Source organism: Thamnophis elegans, chromosome 10 (genome assembly GCF_009769535.1).
Source record: "Thamnophis elegans isolate rThaEle1 chromosome 10, rThaEle1.pri, whole genome shotgun sequence".
NCBI classification, from domain to species: Eukaryota; Metazoa; Chordata; class Lepidosauria; order Squamata; family Colubridae; genus Thamnophis; species Thamnophis elegans.
This window is the reverse complement of record NC_045550.1, coordinates 64446565-64469119: the sequence shown is the minus strand read 5'-3', so window position 1 is coordinate 64469119 and position 22555 is coordinate 64446565.

Below are 22555 nucleotides of genomic sequence, written 5' to 3'. Positions count from 1 at the left end.
GCAATTTTTCAGGTGCTGCATTATACATGCCCACCAAGCCATGCCATGCCATGCCATGCCCACCAAGCCACGGCCACAGAACCGGTGGTAAACAATTTTGAATCCCACCATTGTGTTGCACCTGATTGAAAAGAACCCAACATTTCTCCCACTATGTACTCAGGCGCCCATCCCCTCGTCCTTGCTGGGTAAATCTCTCTTCTCTTGCTGACTCTCAAGCTGGCATTTCTCTCTTCTCTTGGCTTGCAGGCCTTCTCCACTCAAGAGCTTGGCAGGCCTGAAAGCTACTGCTAGCTCAGCAAGCTGCACTGGTGTCAGTCTGGAGGCCTGGTTGTTACAGGGATCCAGGGATGTGGGTGTGTCAAAATAAATCCGGTTTCATTTGAGCTGTGTGTGGGGTTGTCTCCCTCTTTCCTCCCCACCCTTTCACTCCAGAGCTTGGCAGCAGATGCAGCTGTTTCTGTGCAACTTGCTGTAGGAGACTGCAGATGTCATTTTGGACCATCTCCCAAGATCAACCACCAGGTAGATTTCTCAGTTTCCAGATGTTCCCACCTCCGTGCATCACATCGCAAAGAGTGCCAGGAGTGGGAAAGGCTTTGAACAGACATTTTTCAGTGGGCAGACTCCATCCTAAGTGTCTTGGGCTGTTAACAGTGCATCGTTTCAACATCCAGCCTGCAGAACAGAGTTGTTCCCAAGGCACCCTCTTGATTGAGGTTCAAATGACTGGGAAACTCTCCTCATTGGAAAGGTGATACCTGCCTTTTGAGCTTTCAGAAAGTCTCTGCTCTGGACTTAGTATCCCTTTCTCTTTCTCAGCAACTGGTCTCTGGCGTGAGAATTCCTAATCTTTTCTTAGGATGGCCTTAACACCAAAGAGAGAGGGGGGGGGGAGAGAAGATGCATCAACACTGGAAAGAATAGCTGCGAGGAGGGGAGAGGAGGAGGAGGAGGAGGAGGAGGAGGAGGAGGAGGAGGAGGAGGAGGAGGAGGAGGAAAGAAGTTGTAGTAGAGGACAAGGAACTGCATCATCTTTAAAGACAAAGTTGTGTAAATATTGAGTACACTATATATTTGTTGTTGTTAGTTTCAAAGTCATGTCCGACCCATCGCAACCTCATGGACAACGTTCCTCCAGGCCTTCCTGTCCTCTACCATCCTCTGGAGTCCATTTAAGCTCATGCCAACTGATTCAGTGACTCCATCCAGCCACCTCATTCTCTACTGTCCCCTTCTTCTTTTGCCCTCCATCGTTCCCAGCATGAGGCTCTTCTCCAGTGAGTCTTTCCTTCTCATTAGGTGGCCAAAGTAGTTGAGTTTCCTCTTCAGGATCTGGCCTTCTAAAGAGCAGTCAGGGTTGATCTCATCTAGGACTGACCAGTTGGATTGCCTTGCAGTCCAAGGGACTCGCAGGAGTCTTCTCCAGCACCAGAGTTCAAAGGCCTCCATTCATTGGCGCTCAGCCTTCCTTATGGTCCAACCTTCACAGCCATCCATTGCAACATTGCATCCTTGACTATAGGCACTTTTGTTGGCAGGGTGATGTCTCTGCTTTTTAGTGTGCTGTCTAGATTTCCCTTAGCTTTCCTACATATAGCATATGGGAGAAGAGCAGCTGTCATCTACTCTATACCTCAAGTACAAATAGAAATACATTCTCTCTTTCAGCAAAAAAGCGCTTTGCCCCATTTGATGTCTGGGGCCTGACTTGGGATGGGCATCTTGGAAAGATTGAGATCTCTCCCTCCGCATCATGATTCTTTTTATCCTTATTAAATCAAATGGATTGATGTTTTGAAGATTGGGAACTCCTCTACATAAGTAACTGATTCCTATCAGGTAAAAGGCTAATTAATTACTTTTCAATGTTGCTCTGGAATTATCCTATTTTTCGGAGTATAAGACGCACCTTTTTCCCTCAAAAAAGAGACCGAAAATCTGGGTGCATCTTATACACTGAATACAGCATTATTTTGCCTCCTAAAATCCCACCCCCTTCACCAAAATGGCCGTGCATAGCCTTTAGGAGGCTTTCAGAGAGCTCCTGGGGGCTGGGGAGGGCAGACATGAGCAAAAAATGGGCCGTTTTTTGCTCAAATTCGCCCCCCCCCCACCCAGGAGCTCTCTATAAGCTTCCTAATGCCCTTTTTTGATGAAAAATGGGCTGTTTTTTGCTCATTTCCCCCCCCCCCGAACATTCTACAAGCCTCCTAAAGGCTATTCATGCCCTTTTTTAAAAAAAAAATGGACCCATTTTCACAAAAAATAGACCGTTTTGGGGAGCTTTGCAGAGTGCAAAAAAAAATTTTTTTTAATGTGCCTCTTCAAAACCTTGGTGCATCTTATACTCTGAAAAATATGGAAGTCTATGACATTCCTGATGTAGATAGTGTAAACATGATCTAGGAACCCAAAGTTCTCTCCACAGCACCATCCGTCGAGCCATTGGTTGAGTTCTAGAATCCTCCATCCCCTCATTGGGTGATGACTTTCTGTTCGGTATGTAAAAGAAATACATTTCTCCCAAGCTTCGTTGTCCATGTGTGAAGCTATCCTAAGAATAACAGAACAAAGTAACAGATTTGGAAGGGACCTTAGAGGTACAATAAATCAGTGTTTTTCAACCACTGTGCCGTGGCACACTAGTGTGCCGTGACATAGTGTAAGGTGTGCCGTGGGAAAATTACTTTATATATAGTCAATATAGGCACAGAGTTAAATTTTTTTAACATTTTCTAATGGTGGTGTGCCTCGTGATTTTTTTCATGAAAAAAGTGTGCCTTTGCACAAAAAGGTTGAAAAACACTGCAATAAATGATGATGCAATAAATAATACAATACAATAGCAGAGTTGGAAGGGACCTTGGAGGTCTTCCAGTCCAACCCCCTGCCTAGGCAGGAAACCCTATACCGTTTCAGACAAATGGCTATCCAACATCTTCTTAAAGACTTCCAGTGTTAGGGGATTCATAACTTCTGGAGGCAACTTCTGTTCCACTGATTAATTGTTCTAACTGTCAGGAAATTTCTCCTCGGTTCTAAGTTGCTTCTCTCCTTGATTAGTTTCCACCCATTGCTTCTTGTTCTACCCTCAAATGCTTTGGAGAATAGTTTGACTCCCTCTTCTTTGTGGCAACCCCTGAGATATTGGAAGACTGCCATCATGTCTCCCCTGGTCCTTCGTTCTATTAATCTAGACATCCCCAGTTCCTGCAACCGTTCCTCATATGTTTTAGCCTCCAGTCCCCTAATCCTTTTTTTTGCTCTTCTCTGCACTCTTTCTAGAGTCTCTAATCCAGCCACTTGCTCAAGGAGGAAACTCTGTAACATTTCAGACAAATGCCTGCCCAATCTCTTCTTAAAAACTTCCAGTGATCGACCATCCATAATTTAGCAATAGCAATAGCAGTTAGACTTATATACCGCTTCATAGGGCTTTCAGCCCTCTCTAAGCGGTTTACAGAGTCAGCATATTTCCCCAACAACAATCCAGGGTCCTCATTTTACCCAACCTCGGAAGGATGGAAGGCTGAGTCAACCTTGAGCCAGTGAGATTTGAACAGCTGAACTGCTGAACTGCAGTCAGCTGAAGTAGCCTGCAGTGCTGCACTCTAACCACTGTGCCACCTCGGCTCTTTCGGAAGGCAACTCATTCCACTGATTATCCTCACGGTTAGGAAATTTCTCCTTAGTTCTAGCTTTCTTCTCTCCTTTGGTTAGCTTCCTTCCCTCCTAGTCCTGAGAATGATCAGTGCTGGTTTAGCTGTTTTTTCCTCCTTCGGTGCATCCAGAGTGCACCCCCCCCCCCCATCCTTCCTTTCTCCTCTACCTTTGCTACCACCAGCTTTTTAGAAAAAAAATATGCTACTCCTACAACAGAAATGCTTACCGGTCACTCCCAGCAGCCTAGCAACCTTAATGTTGCATTGGGATCTTGACTTCCCAAGAAGGGAATGAGGGAAGACAGCCCCCGTCCTTTGGCTGGAGGATAAGTTTGCAAATCTGGAGCGGAGGCCTAATGGCTTTTCTCTCTTTCTCTCCCTCCGTCCGTCCCTCCCTTTGTTTTTTTGTTTTTTAGAAATATAAGGGCAAATGCCTCTTCCCCCCCCAGCAAACACAGCCGTGTGCCAAGGGATTCCAAATTCTGCATAGAGCCCATTTCTGTAACAAGGCCAGGGAAGACTGAGCAAGGTAGGATGCTGGGTGGTGGAACAGAGGCTTCTGCATTCTGTGAACTCAGGTTGGTTTTCCATCCATCCAGGCAGAGGAGAAAAAAATAGCCCCAGATTTTAGACATTATTTCCTGTGCATTAAGGCAGTGGTTCCCAAACTTGGCAACTTTAAGACTTGTGGACTTCAACTCCCAGAATTCTCCAGCCAGCTGCTGGAGAATTCTGGGAGTTGAAGTCCACAAGTCTTAAAGTTGCCAAGTTTGGGAACCACTGCATTAAGGATTTCCTTTCCTTTCCTCTCCTTTCCTTCCCTTTAGTTTTCTTTCCTTTCTTTTCCTTTATTCCTTCCCTTCCCTTCCTTTCCTTTAGATTTCTTTCCTTTCCTTTCCTTTTGTTTTCTTTCCTTTCTTTTCCTTTATTCCTTCCCTTCCCTTCCTTCCTTTCCTTTAGTTTCCTTTTCTTTCTTTCCCCTTCCTTCCCTTCTTTCCCTTCCCGCCCTTTCCTTTAATTTCCTTTTCCTTTCCTTTCCTTTAGTTTCCTTTCCTTCCCTTTCTTTCCTCTCGTTCTTCTCTCTTCTCCCTTCCCCCTCTCTCTCCTTCCTTCCTACCTCCCTTCCCTTCCCCTCCCTCTCTCCTCCCTTGCTCCCCTTCCCCTTCCTTTCGCTTCTCTCCCTCTCTCCTGTCTTCCTCCTCTCTTCCCTCTTTCCTCCCTCCCTTCCCCTCCCTCCTCCCTCTCTCCCTTCAATTCCCCACCCTCTCTCTTCTGTCCCTCGCTCCCCTTCCCCTCCCTCACTCCCTTTCCCTTCCCTTCCCTCCTTTGATCAATGATGGGGAGAAATAATTAAAAATAGAAGTTTTCTCCTCTCAAGAAACTACACTGTGGATTTTCCAGTTATTTTACACAGCTCATGGAAACTTTTAAAAAAGGGGAAAAAAAGACGGCAGTGTCTTCTTGAGAAAGAATATCCAGCAGATTCCCATCCATGGATTGAGATGGAACAAAACCGAGGAGTCAAAAGTCCATAATCTTCAAGTTGCCAAGTTTGAAAAATACGGCTTGAGATCCACCTGCTGTTTGGAACTTAAACCATTTATTTATTTATTTGTCTTTGCCTTTATTTTCTAATTTCCCCGGTGAAAAACGAAGGGTTCTTGGAATCAGCTGCAAACCCCCCAAATTTCCAGCTTTTTAAAAAAATGAGATCATCGAGGCAGCGATTTCACAAGCAATTAATAATAAACCAGAAAAAAAAATGCTCTCTAGGACACTTACACATCCAAATCCGCTCCCCTCTCCATTTTCTCATTTGTATTCTCTTTTATCTCTTCTTTTGGCCTCCCTTGTATATACTCCCCCCTCCTAAAAAGTCTATAATGAAAATATATTTTGAAAGACCAGGGACAAAAAAAAACAAAAACGGTGGCAAAACGAGGTGCTTAGTTATGAAATACATTTAGCGCAGCAGTTAACTGGAGCCAATTAGCTGGAGCCCGTGATTGACAGACAATTAGGGAGAGGAAACGTGCTACCAGCTCTCTCTCTCTCTCTCTGGCTTCCCAGCCAATTTTCCTCTGGCCCAGGTGGAAATTATTGAAGGAGGAATCAAAACCCCGCACAGGAACTGCATACCGTAAGAAGCCACAGAGGTTTTATTGAAACAGCTGCAGGAGCCCGACTTGCAAAGCCAAGGAAGAACTCACCACTTCCTCAAACACGGCAGAGTGTGCCCAACTTAAAGAAAGCTGCCTGCCACACAGTCGTGCAGCTCCAGGTTTCACAGCGGTCTGTGCCAACTTTTAGGTGGGTGGACTTCAATAATCAGGACCCTGGGCATTAAAGTCGAGGCTGCAAAATTCTGAGAGCAGAAGTCCATCTAACTAGAGCAGTGTTTCTCAACCTTGGCTACTTGAAGTTGTCTGGATTTCAACTCCCAGAATTCCCCAGCCAGCGAATGCTGGCTGGGGAATTCTGGGAGTTGAAGTCCAGACATCTTCAAGTGGCCAAGGTTGAGAAACACTGAACTAGAGTAAGTTGGGTTTGGTAGTTCAAGCATCGGGCTAGAAACTAGGAGAGTGTGAGTTCTAGTCCCACCTTAGCCATGAACGCAGGTTGGATGACTTTGGACCAATCACCAGGAGGTGGTGAGTTCTAAGTCCCGCATGAAAGCCAGGCATGGCTCCTAGAGACTGTGAGTTCTAGTCCCACCTTAGGCATGAAAGCCTACTGGGTGACTTTGGGCCAATTACTGTGAGACTGAAATGCCAAGAGAGCGGTGTTCCTCGACCTTGTCAAGGGGAATTCTGGGAGTTGAAGTCATCCACACACATCTTAAAAGTTGTCAAGGTTGAGAAACGCCGCTCAAACACATTTTGGCTGGGGAATTCTGGGAGCTGAAAGCCAACATATCTGGATGGAAACTAATCAATGAGAGAACAATTAAGGAGAAACTTCCTGAGAAGTTTCTTAAAAAAATCTTTGGCGCTTCATCACTGGAATTTTTAAGAAGTGTCTGGAGAACCACTTGTCTGAAATGGTACAGGGTCTCCAAGTTCCCCCCCCCCAACATCTCTTCTCTTCCCTCCTCTCCTCTCCTTTCCTCCCTCCCCTCCTGCCTTTCCCTTCTCTCTTCTCTTCTTTTCCCTTCCCTTCTCTCCTCCCCCTCCTCCCTTCCCTTCCCTTCCTTCCTTCCTCTCCTCTCCTTTTCTCCCCTCTACCCTTCCCTCTTCTCTTCCCTTCCCTCCTCTCCTCACCTTTCCTCCCTCCCCTCCTCCCTTCCCCTTCCCTCTTCTCTTCTTTTCCCTTCCCTTCTCTCCTCCCCCCTCCTCCCTTCCCTTCCCTTCTCTTCCTTCCTCTCCTTTTCTCCCTCCCCTCTACCCTTCCCTCTTCTCTTCCCTTCCCTCCTCTCCTCACCTTTCCTCCCTCCCCTCCTCCCTTCCGCTTCCCTCTTCTTTTCCCTTCCCTTCTCTCCTCTCCCCTCCTCCCTTCCCTTCTCTTCCTTCCTCTCCTCTCCTCATCTTTCCTCCCTCCCCTCCTCCCTCCCCTTCCCTCTTCTCTGCTTTTCCCTTCCCTTCTCTCCTCTCCCCTCCTCCCTTCCCTTCTCTTCCTTCCTCTCCTCTCCTTTTCTCCCTCCCCTCTACCCTTCCCTCTTCCCTTCCCTTCCCTCCTCTCCTCACCTTTCCTCCCTCCCCTCCTCCCTTCCCCTTCCCTCTTCTCTTCTTTTCCCTTCCCTTCTCTCCTCCCTCCCCTCCTCCCTTCTCTTCTCTTCTCTTCTCTTCTCTTCCCTTCTCCCTCCCCTTCTCCATTCTCTCTTCTCTTCTCTTCTCTTTCATTCCATTCCATTCCGTTCCATTCTATATTTGATTTATGACTCCTCATTTCTCTCTCTTTCTTGCCACAGAGATTTCCATCAGCTTCCTTCTCTGGCGCTTTGCCCCCAGACCAAGAACCCTGCAGCTCTGAGCGCCCATAAGAAAGGGCAGCCATGAATATAGCTTGGAAAGAAGGAGATATTTAGTGAGGCTCATAAAACAGCGTGAGCCCATTAGAAGCAGCGGCATAATCATCACCAAGGAAATTGAGCGTTCTGCACTGGGCAGGAGGAGGAGGAGGAGGGAGGCCCAGAGAGCATGAAGAACCAGCCGTTGGAGATGGGCAACATCTCGCCAGGAACAAAGCCATAAAAGGGGTAAGGAGAGTCAGTGTTGTTGTTGTTGTTGTTGTTGTTAGTTGCGAAGTCATGCCCAACCCACCGCGACCCCATGGACAATGTTCTTCCAGGCCTTCCTGTCCTCTACCATCCTCTGGAGTCCATTTAAGCTCACGCCAACTGCTTTGGTGGCTCCATCCAGCCACCTCATTCTCTGTCATCCCCTTCTCCTTTTGCCCTCCATCTTTCCCAGCATGAGGCTCTTCTCTAGGGAGTCCTTCTTAGGTGGCCAAAGTGTTTGAGTTCCATCTTCAGGATGTGGCCTTCTAGAGAGCAGTCAGGGTTGATCTCCTCTAAGACTGACCGGTTGGATCACCTGCAATCCAAGGGACTCAATGCAGGAGTCTTCTCCAGCACCATAATTCAAAGGCCTCAATTCTTTGGCGCTCAGCCTTCCTTATGGTCCAACCTTCACAGCCATCCATTGCAACTGGGGAAACCTTAGCCTTGACTGTACTAATACATACTAATATATACTAATACATAGCTCTCTGCTATGACCCGTCCATTTTGGGTGGCCGTGCATGGCACAGCTCATAGCTTCATTGAGCTACACAAGCCCCTTCACCACAACACGGCAGTAATCCATGAAGGGGAGAGTCAGTGTATGAACAGGGAAAAAGAATAGAATAGAATCTAATAGAATAGAATAGAATGGAATGGAATGGAGTGGAGTGGAATGGAAGAGAATAGAAGAGAATAGAACTGAATAGAAGAGAATGGAACTGAATAGGATAGGATAGGATAGGATATTGTATTGTATTGTATTGTATTGATTTTATTTATATGCCGCCCTTTTTCCCCGAAGGGGACTCAGGGCGGCTCACAGCTCGACCAGGGAAGGGGGATACAAACAAGAATTTAAAACGACATAAAAAACAATGCATGATTAAAACACAACAGTCATACCATTCGAGAGGGGGGCAACAGTTTTTTAGCCCCAGGCCTGTCGGAACAGCCAGGTTTTAAGGGCTTTGCGGAAGGCCTGGAGGGTGGTGAGGGTTCGAATCTCCACGGGGAGTTCGTTCCAGAGGGTCGGAGCAGCCACAGAGAAGGCTCTCCTCCGGGTATTCGCCAGTCGACACTGGCCGGGGGATGGAATTCGGAGGAGGCCTAATCTGTGGGATCTAATCGGTCTAGTGGAGGTAATTGGCAGCAGGCGGTCTCTCAAGTACCCAGGTCCAGGATAGGATAGGGTAGGGTAGGGTAGGGTAGGGTAGGGTAGAGTGGAGTGGAGTGGAGTGGAGTGGAGTAGAATGGAAGAGAAGAGAAGAGAACTGAATAGAAGAGAAGAGAATGGAATTGAATAGGATAGGATAGGATTCTTTATTGGCCAAGTGTGATTGGACACACAAGGAACTTGTCTTTGGTGTATAATATGCTCTCAGTGAACACTAGAAGGAGAAGGAAAAGGGTTCCCCACTTGGAATTGAACCCAGAAGGACAATTCTTCCAACGTTAGAAAAGGGGAAGGGGAGGATTTTTTTTTAAAAAAAAATACTGATCCCAATGCAAAGCCTGGAATATTAGCTTAATTAAAAACATTCGGAAGCCAGTTCTTTGAAGGTGGTGGAGGGGGGTGGCGGGGGGGGGGGGGAAGATGCAGAAAAACCTCCATAGCACATTTATCCACAGAGGGACTTCACTTTCTCCCTGCCCTCCTCCCTCTGCTCCAGTAGCCCTCTTAACCTTTCGCTCCGGGGAGGGGGGGGAAACAAAAGCCCCCTTGTATCTTCTCTGGCATGGAGTGAATCTCTTCCCAGTGACCCGAAGGTGACTCTGCACCTGTGGCCCTGCGGCTTCCTGGCTATTGTCCCTGTTCTGAGCCCATCCTCCCTCCCCCCCAGAAAGATCCAGCCAAATAAATAAGGCAAATAGGTGGAATGACAAGCTTGGCCCAGGTTACAGTCGAGGGTCAAGGGGTAGGCAGGCAGCCCCCAAGGCGTCCGGGCAAAGAGGGGAAGAGAGGAATCCAAGAATGGGGGACTTGGGGAGGGGTTGGATAAGGCAGGTTGCATTCCTTGGGCACGTCTTCCACGATAGTTCCCCCCCTCCCCTCTGGCCAGAAATGTTCTGCATAAGGTAAAGGTTCCCCTCGTACATATGTGCTAGTTGTTCCCGACTCTAGGGGGCGATGCTCATCTCTGTTCCAAAGCCAAAGAGCCAGCACTGTCCGAAGACGTCTCCGTGGTCATGTGGCCGGCATGACTCAATGCCAAAGGCCCATAGGATGCTGTTCCCTTCCCACCAAAGGTCGTTCCTATTTTTCTACTTGCATTTTTCACATACTTTCGAACTGCTAGGTTGGCAGAATCTGGGACAAGTAACGGGAGCTCACTCCGTTATGCGGCACTAGGGATTCGAACCACCAAACTGCCGACCTTTCTGATGGACAAGCTCAGCATTTTAGCCACTGAGCCACTGCGTCCCATGTTCTGCGCAGGGAGATTCAACCATGGAGACCTCAGCAGGTGGGTTCTAGATTGGGGTTCGTTCCCCAACCGTGGCGACTTTGCAGATGTGTTGGATTTCAGCTCCCAGAATTCCCTAGCCGAAATGTCCAGAGAGCGGTGTTCCTCGACCTTGTCAAGGGGAATTCTGGGAGTTGAAGTTATCCACACATCTTAAAAGTTGTCAAGGTTGAGAAACGCCTGTCAAAGACATTTTGGCTGGGGAATTCTGGGAGCTGAAAACCAACACATCTGAAAAGTTGCCATGTTGAGGAAGGCTGGTGTCTATATACTGGCTGGTGGGGACTCTGTCCCCCTCCCCTTCCCCTCTCTCCCCCTACCTTTCTTCCTTTCCCCTGCTCTCTTCCCTCTCTCCCTCCTCTCTCCCCCTCTGTCCCTTTCTGCCTCTCCCTCTTTCTCTCCCTCCCTTTCCCTCCCTCTCCCCATCCTTCCTTTCCTCCTTCCCCCTCTTTCCTTCCTCTCTCTTCCCCTCTCCCTCTGCCCCTTTTCCCCCTCCCTCCCCCTCCCCCTCTGCTCCCTCTCTCCCCTTCTGTCCCTTTCTGCCTCTCCCTCTTTCTCTCCCTGTCTTTCCCTCTCTCTCCCCCTCCCTCCCTTTCTGTCACTTCTTCTTTCCCTCCCTCCCTTCCTCCTTTTCCCTCTCCCTCTCCCCTTTCCCCTCCTACCTGTCCTCCTTCCCCCTCTCTCTTCCCTCTCTTCCTCTGCCCCCTCTCCTCCTCCCTCCCTTTCTGCCTCTCCCTGTTTCTCTCCCTCCTTTTCCCTCTCTTTCTCTCTCCCCCTCTCCTTCCTTTCCTCATTCCTCCTCTCTTTTTCTCCCTCCTATCTTTCCTCCTTCCCACTCTATTTCCTCCCTCCCTCTTTCCCTCTCTCCCTCTCCCTCTACCCCCTCTCTCCCCCTTCTTCCTTTTCTGCCTCTCCCTTTTTCTCTCCCTCCCTTTCCCTCTCCCTCTCTCCCCCTTTCCCCTCCTACCTTTCCTCCTTTCCCCTCTCTCTTCCCTCTCTCCCTCTGCCCACGCTCTCCCCTCCCTCCCTTTCTGCCTTTCCCTCTTTCTCTTCCTCCCTTTCCCTTTCCCTCTCTCTCCCCCTCTCCCCCTCCTTCCTTTCCTCCTTTTCCCCCTTTCTCTCTTCCCTTTCTCCCTCTGCCCCCTTTCCCCCTCCCTCCCCCTCTGCTCCCTCTCTGCCCTTCTGTCCCTTTCTGCCTCTCCCTCTTTCTCTCCCTGTCTCCCTCTCTCTCTCCCTCCCTCCCTTTCTGTCACTTCTTCTTTCCCTCCCTCCCTTCCTCCTTTTCCCTCTCCCTCTCTCCCCCCTTTCTCCTCCTACCTGTCCTCCTTCCCCCCTCTCTCTTCCCTCTCTCCCTCTGCCCCCTCTCTCACCCTCCTTCCCTTTCTTGCCTCTCCCTCTTTCTCTCCCTCCCTTTCCGTCTTCCTCTCCCTTTCTCTATCTGTCTCTCTCTCTCTCTTCCAAAAATCAACCCATCCATCCATCGTCAGCATCATGCTTGGCTAGTTGGCTCAGTGGCAGTTTGCCGGTTTGATTCCCTAGTATAGGTCTCCTGCGTGAGTGAGGGGCTGGACTAGATGACATCCAAGGTCCCTTCCAACTCTTACTGTTAAAAAAAACCCACCACCTACATCTCCCCCTCCCTCCCAACTTACTTACCTACCTGGCTCTGAAATTCACCCAGGCTGTGTTTCATCCTGCAGGTTTCCTGCACTGACTTGTGCGCCAATCAAATCTGAGTGACACATTGCAACTGCCTTCCCCCCCTCCCTCCCCCCCTCTTTCCTTTCTTTTTTTCCCTTTTCTTTTGACCCTCAATGCACCCCCACCTACTACACACCGGCAGGAGTTTACAAAAGGTGCCTCCTTCTCTCCAGGCTCCAGGCGACACGCTAAGCTCTGGAAGGAGCGGAGAAAGCGAGACAGAGAAACGTCATTTTCTCAAGGCCCCCCTCCCCACTTCCAGCCCTTCCCCAGGTCGAGCCTCACCGGTGGAATTTTGGCAGCTCCGCCAAGCCCATGGGTCCCAGCCCCAGTCCCACCCCCCCACCTGCCTTTAGGGGAGATGGGCGGGAGGGGGATGATTTCAGTTATGCCGCAGAGAGCTTTGAACTCCCTTCTCTCCGCTTCCCCTCTTCGCTCAACCTGTTCACGCTGGTTTTCCCAAACGGCAGGGAGGGTAAGAAGGGTTGTTCGGTGCAGGGATCCCCACCCCACTCCCCTCACTCACCCCCTTCCCTGTCTGGGGAGAGTCTCAGTCACCCAGAGTCATGGCTGTCCCAAAGGTGCTTTTTTCTTCTTCAAAAGGTGACTGGATTCTCTTGTTTATTTTTTCTTTTGAAGATGTTTCACTCCTCATCCCAGAAGCTTCTTCCTTTCTGACTGGAGGGGTGGGGAAATGGAAGGATTTTTTTTTTCTGGCCAGGAATTCTTCTCTGCAACAAGTCTGCAAGGAGTGCAGATCCTCCCACGTCCCCACTGCCATAACTGAGGAAGCTTCTTGGATGAGCAGTGAAATGTCTTCAAACGCTCACATTTCCCTTGGCTAAACGGACTATGGGTGCGTTATTCACACAACAGGCTTAACCTGGTCACTGATCAACCCATTTGAGAATCAGTACAGTTGATGGATCCCAAAACTAAGAAAATCAAATGCGCTCATATTGTACCTTAATCCTACACAAGGTTGGGATTTCTCCCCCTCCAGTCTCTTTCTTCAGAACAATCTAAACTTATTTCCTTCGATTTAGGGGAAGAGAATGATATCTGCCAAGGGATGTCTTTCTCTTTAGAAGGAACCCTCCCTCCCTCGCCCTCTCTTTCTCTTCCTATTTCCTCCCTTCCTTCCTCTTCCTTCCCTCCTCTCATTTTCTCCCTCCCTTCCTCCCATTTCCTTCCTTCCTCCCTCCTCTCATTTTGTCCCTCCCTCCCCCTTCCCATTTCCTCTCTCCCTCTTTCCATTTCCTCCCTCCCTCCCTCCCTCCTCCCATTTCCCCTTCCCTCCCTTTCTCCTCCCATTTCCTTCCTTCCTCTTCCCTCCCTCCTCTCATTTTCTCCCTCCCTCCCCTTCCCATTTCCTCTCTCCCTCTTTCCATTTCCTTCCTTCCTCCCTCCCTCTTCCCATTTCCTTCCTCCCTCCCTTCTCCCATTTCTCACTCCCTCCCTTTCTCCTCCCATTTCCTTCCTTCCTTCCCCTTCCTTCCCTCCTCTCATTTCCTCCCTCACTCCCCTTCCCATTTCCTCTCTCCCTCTTTCCATTTCCTTCCTCCCTCCTCCCATTTCCTTCCTTCTTTCTTCCCTCCCCCATTTCCTCCCTTTCTCCTCCCATTTCCTTCCTCTTCCCTCCCTCCTCCCATTTCCTCCCTTCCTCTTTCCTCCAATTTCCTCCCTCCCTCCCATTTCCTTCCTTCCTTCTTTCCTCCCTTCCCTTCCCTCCCTCCTGGAGTTCTCTAGCCAGCCTATCCCAGACAGCCTTCCCCAGTCTATTTCCCTTCTCCTCCTGGCTGGGGAAATTGGGGAGCTGAAGTAAAAGAAACACCGATTTCATGTTTTGAGCAAGTCCGGAACACGAATGAATAGAATAACCTGGTTTATTCTGCCAAGTGGCAATAAACAATGAAACGGTTCTGTGCACTAGTGGCATTTGCCAAAGGCACATGTCTTTTGCCTCCCAAAACGGGGGGGGGGGGGGGAAACCAAACCAAACAAGGGGTTCGTTCTTCGTGATAATCCTCTGCCATGTTATCATAACATTATCAAAGAGCGTGAAAAGAAAGAGGCGAGATTAGTGTCAGGTATGTGCTCTTCTTGATCATCGCTTTATTTGGATAATCTCTGATTCTTCTTTGCCAAGCCAACGGCAGGAGAGAATGACAATTCGCCCTCCTGAAGATAGGTCGAAGTCTTAGCTTCTTCCCACAGCATGGCTTCTCTTCCGAAAAATGCAGAACTTTCATAAGTTAGAGCCATGATGCCGAACCTATGGCTCACATGCTCAATTTTGCCCCCCCCCCCCATCCAGCCCCCAGGAGCACTCTATACGCTTCCTAAAGGCTACCCATGCCCTTTTTTTTTTTTGACAAAAAACAGGCCCGTTTTTGCAAAAAATGGGCCATTTTTGGGAGGTTTGCAGAGTGCAAAAACTTTTTTTTTTTTTAATTTGCTTCTTCAAAACCTTTGGTGCATCTTATATTCCAAAAAAATATAGTATTTCGAGGTACGGGAGGCGGCGAGCGTGGTCACCTCATGGCTACTGCTGTGTGGCAATATTTCGGGGAGGGCTTATTTTAGTGCATGCACTCAAAAGCCCAATTGGGCTTATTATCCAGGGAGGTCTTATTTTTGGGGAAACAGGGTAGGAAGTCTCTCCTTAATTCCAGGTTGATTAGTTTCCATCCATTGTTTCTTGCCTTGCCTTCTGGTGCTTTGGAGAATAAGTTGACCTCCTCTTCTTTGAAGCGGCCCCTCAAACGTTGGAACACTGTTATCATGTCACCCCTAGTTCTTCTCTCTACATCAGCCGAACCCAAATCCTACAACCCAAATTCATATGTTTTAGTCTCTCGGCTTTTGATTATCTTAGTTGTTCTTCTTTGTTTGCATGTCAGTGATGGAGCACCCAAAACTTCTGAAGAACTTCGGTTCTGCTGGTTAATTGTCCTCGCTGTTAGGAAGTTTCTCCTTAATTCCAGGTTCCTTCTCTCCTTGGTTAGTTTCCACCCATTGTTTCTCGTCCTGCCTTCTGGTGCTTTGGAAAAGAAGTTGACTCCCTCTTCTTTGTGGCAGCCCCTCAAAACAAGGGGGGGCCCGAATGTTCCTTGGCCTACATGCATTCAATTATCATATATACTTAGTGCTGCCATCTCAGAGAGGCTTCCGAGGGTCATGGTGTAGTGCCTGGCCATTACCATAATCCATGGCAGTTAGCGTGCGCCGCAATCATAACCTGCCCCTGTCCTCTGTTCTCAGACAGGTTAATGGCTCTTGGCAATCTCCACTGGCATCCCGCTAGGCTCAGTCCCCTCATTCAGCCTGGGCTGGAATTATTACAGTGTAATTAAAAACGCAATTAAGGCACTACCACTTAGCAGAAAAAGTCACACAGTTTGGGGATAATTATCTGACAATATAACAAGTTGTGGAACGTTAATCAAGCACTTGATCTGCTTGAGCAGCTGGGACTGTTGACGCGAAGTTGGCCGGAGAATGCTGGGATTGAGAGGAAAGCTTTTGATGAGGCTGGTTGACAAGATTTGGTGATGGTGTGTGTGTGTGTGTGTGTGTGTGTGTGTGTGTGTGTGTGTTTTGGGATTCAATTTTTTTACTACCAGTTCTGTGGGCGTGGCTTGGTGGGTGTGGCAGGGGAAGTTTACTGCGAAATCTCCATTCCCTTCCGATCAACTGGGACTCGGGAGGCACAGAATAGATTGGGGTGGGGCCAGCCAGAGGTGGTATTTACTGATTCTCCAAACTACTCAAAATTCCTACTACCAGTTCTCCAGAACTGGTCAGAACGTGCTGAATACTACCTCTGGGGTGTGTGTGTGTGTGTGTGTGTCTGTGTGTCTGTGTGTCTGTGTCTGTGTCTGTCAGTGTGTGTGTGTGTGTGTGTGTGTGTGTGTGTGTTGGGATTCAAATTTTTTACTACTGGTTCTGTGGGCGTGGCTTGGTGGGTGTGGTAGGGGAAGTTTACTGTGAAATCTCCATTCCCTCCTGATCAACTGGGACTCGGGAGGCAGAGAATAGATGGGGGCGGGGCCAGCCAGAGGTGGTATTTACTGATTCTCCGAACTTCTCAAAATTCCTACTACCAGTTCTCCAGAACTGGTCAGAACCTGCTGAATACTACCTCGTGTGTGTGTGTGTGTGCCTGTGTCTGCGTGTGTGTGTTTGTGTGTGTGTGTACCTCAGAGTGCAAACGGAGAACTGGGAAGGTTCACATTTCAATGCCATCTTTTTTTCCCCCCAGTCTAGTCCATTGACAACATTTTGAGTCACAAAAATTAAAACTGGCGAAACCCGAAATGGAAAGATTCAACCGTCTCCAGAGGCTGATCTTTTCTCAGCTTTAGGGTGTAGGGTTGCTAAGCCTCCTTGCCGAGTTAAGCCTATCTAGTCAGTGCGGTATTTTTTTTAAAACTTGGTTTTATTTGAAAAGTTTTTTAAAAAATAGACAGTTTCCAGCCATTACTCATTTCAGCAGTCATCTTTCGTTACTCTACTTCCGAGCACTGTTGAGACCAAAATTTCTGTTGATAAGACAGACAGTGGTTTTGCCCCATTTTACAACTTTGCTTGACATCATTGTTAAGTAAATCATTGCAATTGTTAAGTAAAAGGTAAAGGTTCCCCTTGCACATATGTGCTAGTTGTTCCCGGCTCTAGGGGGCAGTGCTCATCTCTGTTTCAAAGCTGAAGAGCCAGCGCTGTCCGAAGACGTCTCCGTGGTCATGTGGCCAGCATGACTAAATGCCGAAGGCGCACAGAACGCCGTTACCTTCCCACCAAAGGTGGTCCCTATTTTTCTACTTGCATTTTATTACGTGCTTTCGAACTGCTAGGTTGGCAGAAGCTGGGAGAAGTAACAGGAGCTCACTCCATTACGTGGCGCTAAGGATTCGAACCGCTGAACTGCCAACTTTTCTGATCGACAAGCTCAGCGTCTTAACCACCGAGCCACAGCATCCCTATTGCTAAGTTAGTAACACAGTTAAGTGAACCTGACTTCCCTGTTGATTCTGAAGATCCCCAAAGGTGATCACATGATCCCGCGGCACTGCAATGGTCGTAACTGTGAGATACCATCAATGTCACTTTTTTCAGTGCCGCTGTAACTTTGAACAGTCACTGAATAAACTGTTGTTAGTCAAAGAGTACCTGCAATTGTTGGCAACTTATTTGACTAGTGTAGAATGTTCAGCACCCACCCACCCTCCGAGGGAATGAAATATTTTGGGGAATATTGAAAAAGGCAGGATAGAATACTTCACCTAAAGGAGAAATGGGAGAAAAAAATCTTAAGGGGGGGGGGGGAGAAACCAGCCCCAGTCTCCCTGCCCCAAGCAGAAACTGAGGAGGCCAGCTTTTGGAAATGTAAATTTGGTAAATCCATTCAGAAAGACTGGGCTAGACAGATACTCCAGATAAGCAATACAGTTAGGCAAGGGAAAGGCTGACAAGATTAGCTCAGACAAACACCTGGGATTTGCATTTTCCCTTCTACCTATAGAGTCAGCCATAACCCCATAGGAATCTGACAACAGCCATTAGAATATTAAAGGACAGGGTCTTGCACAGGAACAGGAATCTTAAATGCAAAGTCCAAAGAATATATAAAAAAACCGAACCACCCTCAACTCCATTTTGCCAGCTGTCCAAGAACTGCCTACTTTGTGTGTGTGTTTTGATCCTGTTGATCAATAAATGGACTTTTTTTCTTCTCAAGCAACCTCCATTTTATTCCCAGCTTGGAAGTGGACCTGGATTTTTCTTCCAATCATTACCACTTGTAATTATCTTCAAGTGGTCAACTATATTATGCAAAGACAGCTAGCTAGACTTTTATTTAATCCAGTACGTAAACATTGCTATGGTGGCTTGCAAACCAGTTTTTTTGTGCCTTAGGATGGTGGGAAAATTCAGATGTTTGTAACTCCTTCAACAAGATCTGATCGAAGGTCCATCTTGCCCTCCTGAAGGCTTGCAACAGGCAAATATGACAGTTGTATCTCAGAAGCTCTTGCCAATCGTAGGGAACCCAAATATATATTTTTAATTATTATTATTATTATAAAAATGCAATGGATTCTAATCTCTTAAATTGGGCATTATTTCATTTGTACCCGTTCTGCACATATGCTTGCCCTGGGAATTCACTCTTCTGTCTCATGGCTTCTCTGGAGACCAAAGAAAGAGGACAGAGAAGACCAATTAAGATGATAAGAGGTCTGCAGGATAAATTGTTTGAGAAATGGTTAAGGGAACTACTGTATTTTTTGGAGTATAAGATGCACCTTTTCCCCTCAAAAATAGGCTGAAAATTTGGGTGCATCTTATATTGAAGAGCCGAAGTGGCGCAGTGGTTAGAGTGCTGTACTGCAGCCACTTCAGCTGACTGTTATCTGCAGTTCAGTGGTTCAAATCTCACCGGCTCAGGATTGACTCAGCTCTCCATCCTTCCGAGGTGGGTAAAATGAGGATCCAACTGTGGGGGCGATATGCTGACTCTGCAAACCGCTTAGAGAGGGCTGAAAGTCCTATGAAGCGGTATATAAGTCTAACTGCTATTGCTATTGCTATACACTGAATACAGCATTTTTGGCCTCCTGAAATCCCAATCCCTTTGCAAAAATGGCCATGCATAGCCTTTAGGAGGCTTCCAGAGTGCTCCTGGGGGCTCAAGAGGACAGAAATGAGTGAAAAATGGGCCATTTTTGCTCGTTTTTGGACCCCCCAGCCCCCAGAAGCACTCTATAGGCCTCCTAAAGGCTATGCATGCCCTCTTTTTTTGACAAAAAATGGGCCCGTCTTCATGAAAAATGGGCCATTTTTGGGAGGTCTGCAGAATGCAAAGATTTTTTTTTAATTTGCCTCTTCAAAATCTTGGTGCATCTTATACTCCGAAAAATACCATAGGTACGTCTAGCCCAGGGGTCAACAACTTGTGGCTCTGGAGCCACATGTGGCTCTGGAGCTGCATGTGGCTCATTCATCCCCCCTGCTGCGGCTCCATCGCTGAAAATATGTGTCACAACCATCAATGTGAGACACCAGCTGGCACACCATTTATTGAGCTTTTTGACCCCTGGTAGGCCAACCATGGGTAAACCCAAGAAAAGAAAAGTTTCAGACGAAAACAGAACATTTAATTCAACTACATATGCTAGTTTTGGGGCTGCTCAGGAAATCGTCATGCACCGGAAGGGTTTTGTGGCTCCCGGTGTTTTCTTTTCTGTGGGAAACGAGTCCAAGTGGTTCTTTGAGTGTTTAAGATCGCCGACCTTTGGTCTAGCCAAATGAAAAGAAGACTTAGGGATGGCATGGTAGCTGTATTCCATTACATGAGGAGTGGCCACAGAGAAGTGGGGGTTCACTTGTTCTCCAAAGCTCCTGAGGACAGGACAAGAAGCAATGGGTGTAAACTTCTTGGAGAGCGATCCAATCTGGAACTAAGGAGAAACTTCCTGACATTAGCCCATGGAACAGCTTGCCCCTTGGAGTTGTGGGATGTACCATCTTTGGAGGTGTTCAAGAGAAGATTGGACAACTATTTGTCCTGATGTGGGCAAGTGGGTTGGATTAGAAGACCTTCCAAGCTCTATGGTTCTAAGAATCCTGGATATAAACATCAAATTACATGCTGGAGAAGAGGAGATGGAAGGTCAACTTTCAGGAGAGAAGCTCCTCCTTGGAGTGAAGGAAGCTAAAAAAAGAACAGGTTGGGTGCTCTTGAGATGGAGCTCAGCCTGAGAGCCCAGCCAAGCTTCTGAGGATTGACGGACACCTGCAGAAGTTGGAAGGATTGATTCTCAGTCACTTTCCCTTTTGTGGGTCAGGGAAGAGGATGCACAACCTGCTCCTTCTGGTAACCCTCACACTTCCTTATCCTGCCACACTCAATATCAGATGCCTGTCGGAGGAAGGGAGGGCTTAAAGGGTGCTAGGAAATGCCTTCAATTATGGATGCGATGGAACTTTGACTCCACGCATGGTGCACTTTAGACAAAGTGTTGTTGATCTCTGTCGGCCCAGTTTCGTCTGACGAGGCCTCTCTGATCTAGCTTCCAAGCCCTGGGAAGCTTCATCACTGCATTCAAAGAAACTTTGAGAAAGATTTATTGCACCTAAACTTTAACATTATTCAATGCATGACCCCATTTTTTTTTTGCTATCTACAATGTCTCCTCTCCTCTGTCGGAAGCACTTGTGCCTACTTTGAGGATAGGCTTCTGACTAACAGAATAACCAAATTGGAAGGGACCTTGGAGGTCTTCTAGTCCACCCCTCAACTCCAGCAGGAAAGCCTACACCACTTCAGACAAATGGATGTCCAATCACTTCTTAAAAACCTGCAGTGTCACAGCACCCACAATTTCTGGAGGGAAGTTGTTCTACTGCTTAATCGTTCTAACCGGCAGGAAATTTCTTCTGGGTTCTAGTGGTTAAGGCACCAGGCTAGACAGTAAGAGATTGTGAATTCTAGCCTTGCCAGCTGGGTGACTTTGTGCCAATCATCAGGAGATACAGAGCTCTAATCTCTTCCTAGGTGTGAAAGCTTGCTTGGTAACCTTGGGTCACTCAAGGCTCATGTGACAAGTGGGTCAATCAATTCCTGTTGCAAATTTTCCTCACTGTTCAAGTTAATATTTTCAGGCATTATTCTATTTTTGTTTCTTTTACAGTATAGATGATAGATAGAGCTAGAATGATGCTAGATTCTAGATAGATAGATAGATAGATAGATAGATAGATAGATAGATAGATAGATAGATAGATAGATAGATATAAGATAGATAGCTGGCTGGATAGATAGATATAAGATAGATAGATAGATAGATAGATAGATAGATAGATAGATAGATAGATAGATAGATATAAGATAGATAGATAGCTGGATAGATAGATATAAGATAGATAGATAGATAGATAGATAGATAGATAGATAGATAGATAGATAGATAGATAGATAGATAGACAGACAGACAGACAGACAATGACGTTAGAAAGACAGATATAGAATGATAGATGATAGATAGATAGATAGATAGATAGATAGATAGATAGATAGATAGATAGATAGATAGATATAGAATGATGGTAGGTAGATAGGTAAATAGGTAGATAGGTAAATAGATATAGAATGATAGATAGATGATAGATAGATAGATAGATAGATAGATAGATAGATAGATAGATAGATAGATAGATAGACAGATAGATTTAGAATGATAGATGATAGATAAGCTAGATAAGACAGACGGACGGATAGATGGATGGCTAGATGGCTAGATGGCTAGATGATGGATAGATGGATAGATGGATAGATGGATAGATGGATAGATGGATAGATGGATAGATGGATAGATGGATAGATGGATAGATGGATAGATGGATAGATGGATAGATGGATAGATGGATAGATGGATAGATGGATAGATGGATAGATGGATAGATGGATAGATGGATAGATGGATAGATGGATAGATAGATAGATAGATAGATAGATAGATTGATAGATAGATATAATATAGACATCAGGTCATTGTTGACTCTTAATCACATAGAAAGGTTTGCTCTACGATTATAAAAAGGGGGGCTTTGAATCCTGACTTTAAGATGATCCTCTCCTCACAGAAATATTAGGGAGAAAAAAATATACCTCCATTGCTATTAACCCAGTGATCAGTAACTTTGAAAATAAATTATTTGAGGAAAATAGCTATTTTTCAGGTACACAGTATTTACCTTTCTACCCAACCGTTTAACCATCTACAAATGTTCTCTTATCTTAAATCAGCCCATCATCGCCAGCCAAATAAATATTTTCCACCCATTGCATGACCTCACTTCCCATGGTGGAACTTATACTGAGATTCCTTGGGGCAGCCAAGCTAAAGAGTTCCTCATCGTTGAGGTATAACGACATGTCTCCAGCAGCTATTTTCTAATTACCAGCTGGAGAGAGGGAACGAAGGCCCCCATTTAAAATTAATCAAAGGTGGCTGAGGTAGGAAGGTTCTCTTGAAAGTTGGGCCTTCAGTCTCCAGCTTGGAAGCTTTCTCTTCCAAAAAGGTGTCCAGATTGACTTTAGGGCTTTTAAATTCTGTATTCTTGACAGAGGTGGATCACCGGTGTTCAGCCAAACTTTCCTCTGCCAGATTCCTTTCCAGCAGCTCACTTGAGAGATCCTTGGTTGGAGAACAACCATTTTGGCTCTGGAAACGGACTAGGATTCGTTCCTTGTCAAATCTGAGGAACAAAGAAAGCTGCTAACTTTCTTCTTTCTAAGGTCATGGTGACAAGCGAAAGGGAAAGGTTGAACTTGAGTAGCCGGAGAAAATCGGAATATTATCTTTTCCCTCTCACTTTTCCTTCCTCCGCCCTGAATGCCTCTCTGCTTGTCCAGATTTCCTTGATATGGGTCATCCTGGTGTTACATCCATTCATCAGATGCGTGCCCCGTAAAGATCAGGAGACCAATTCCCCAA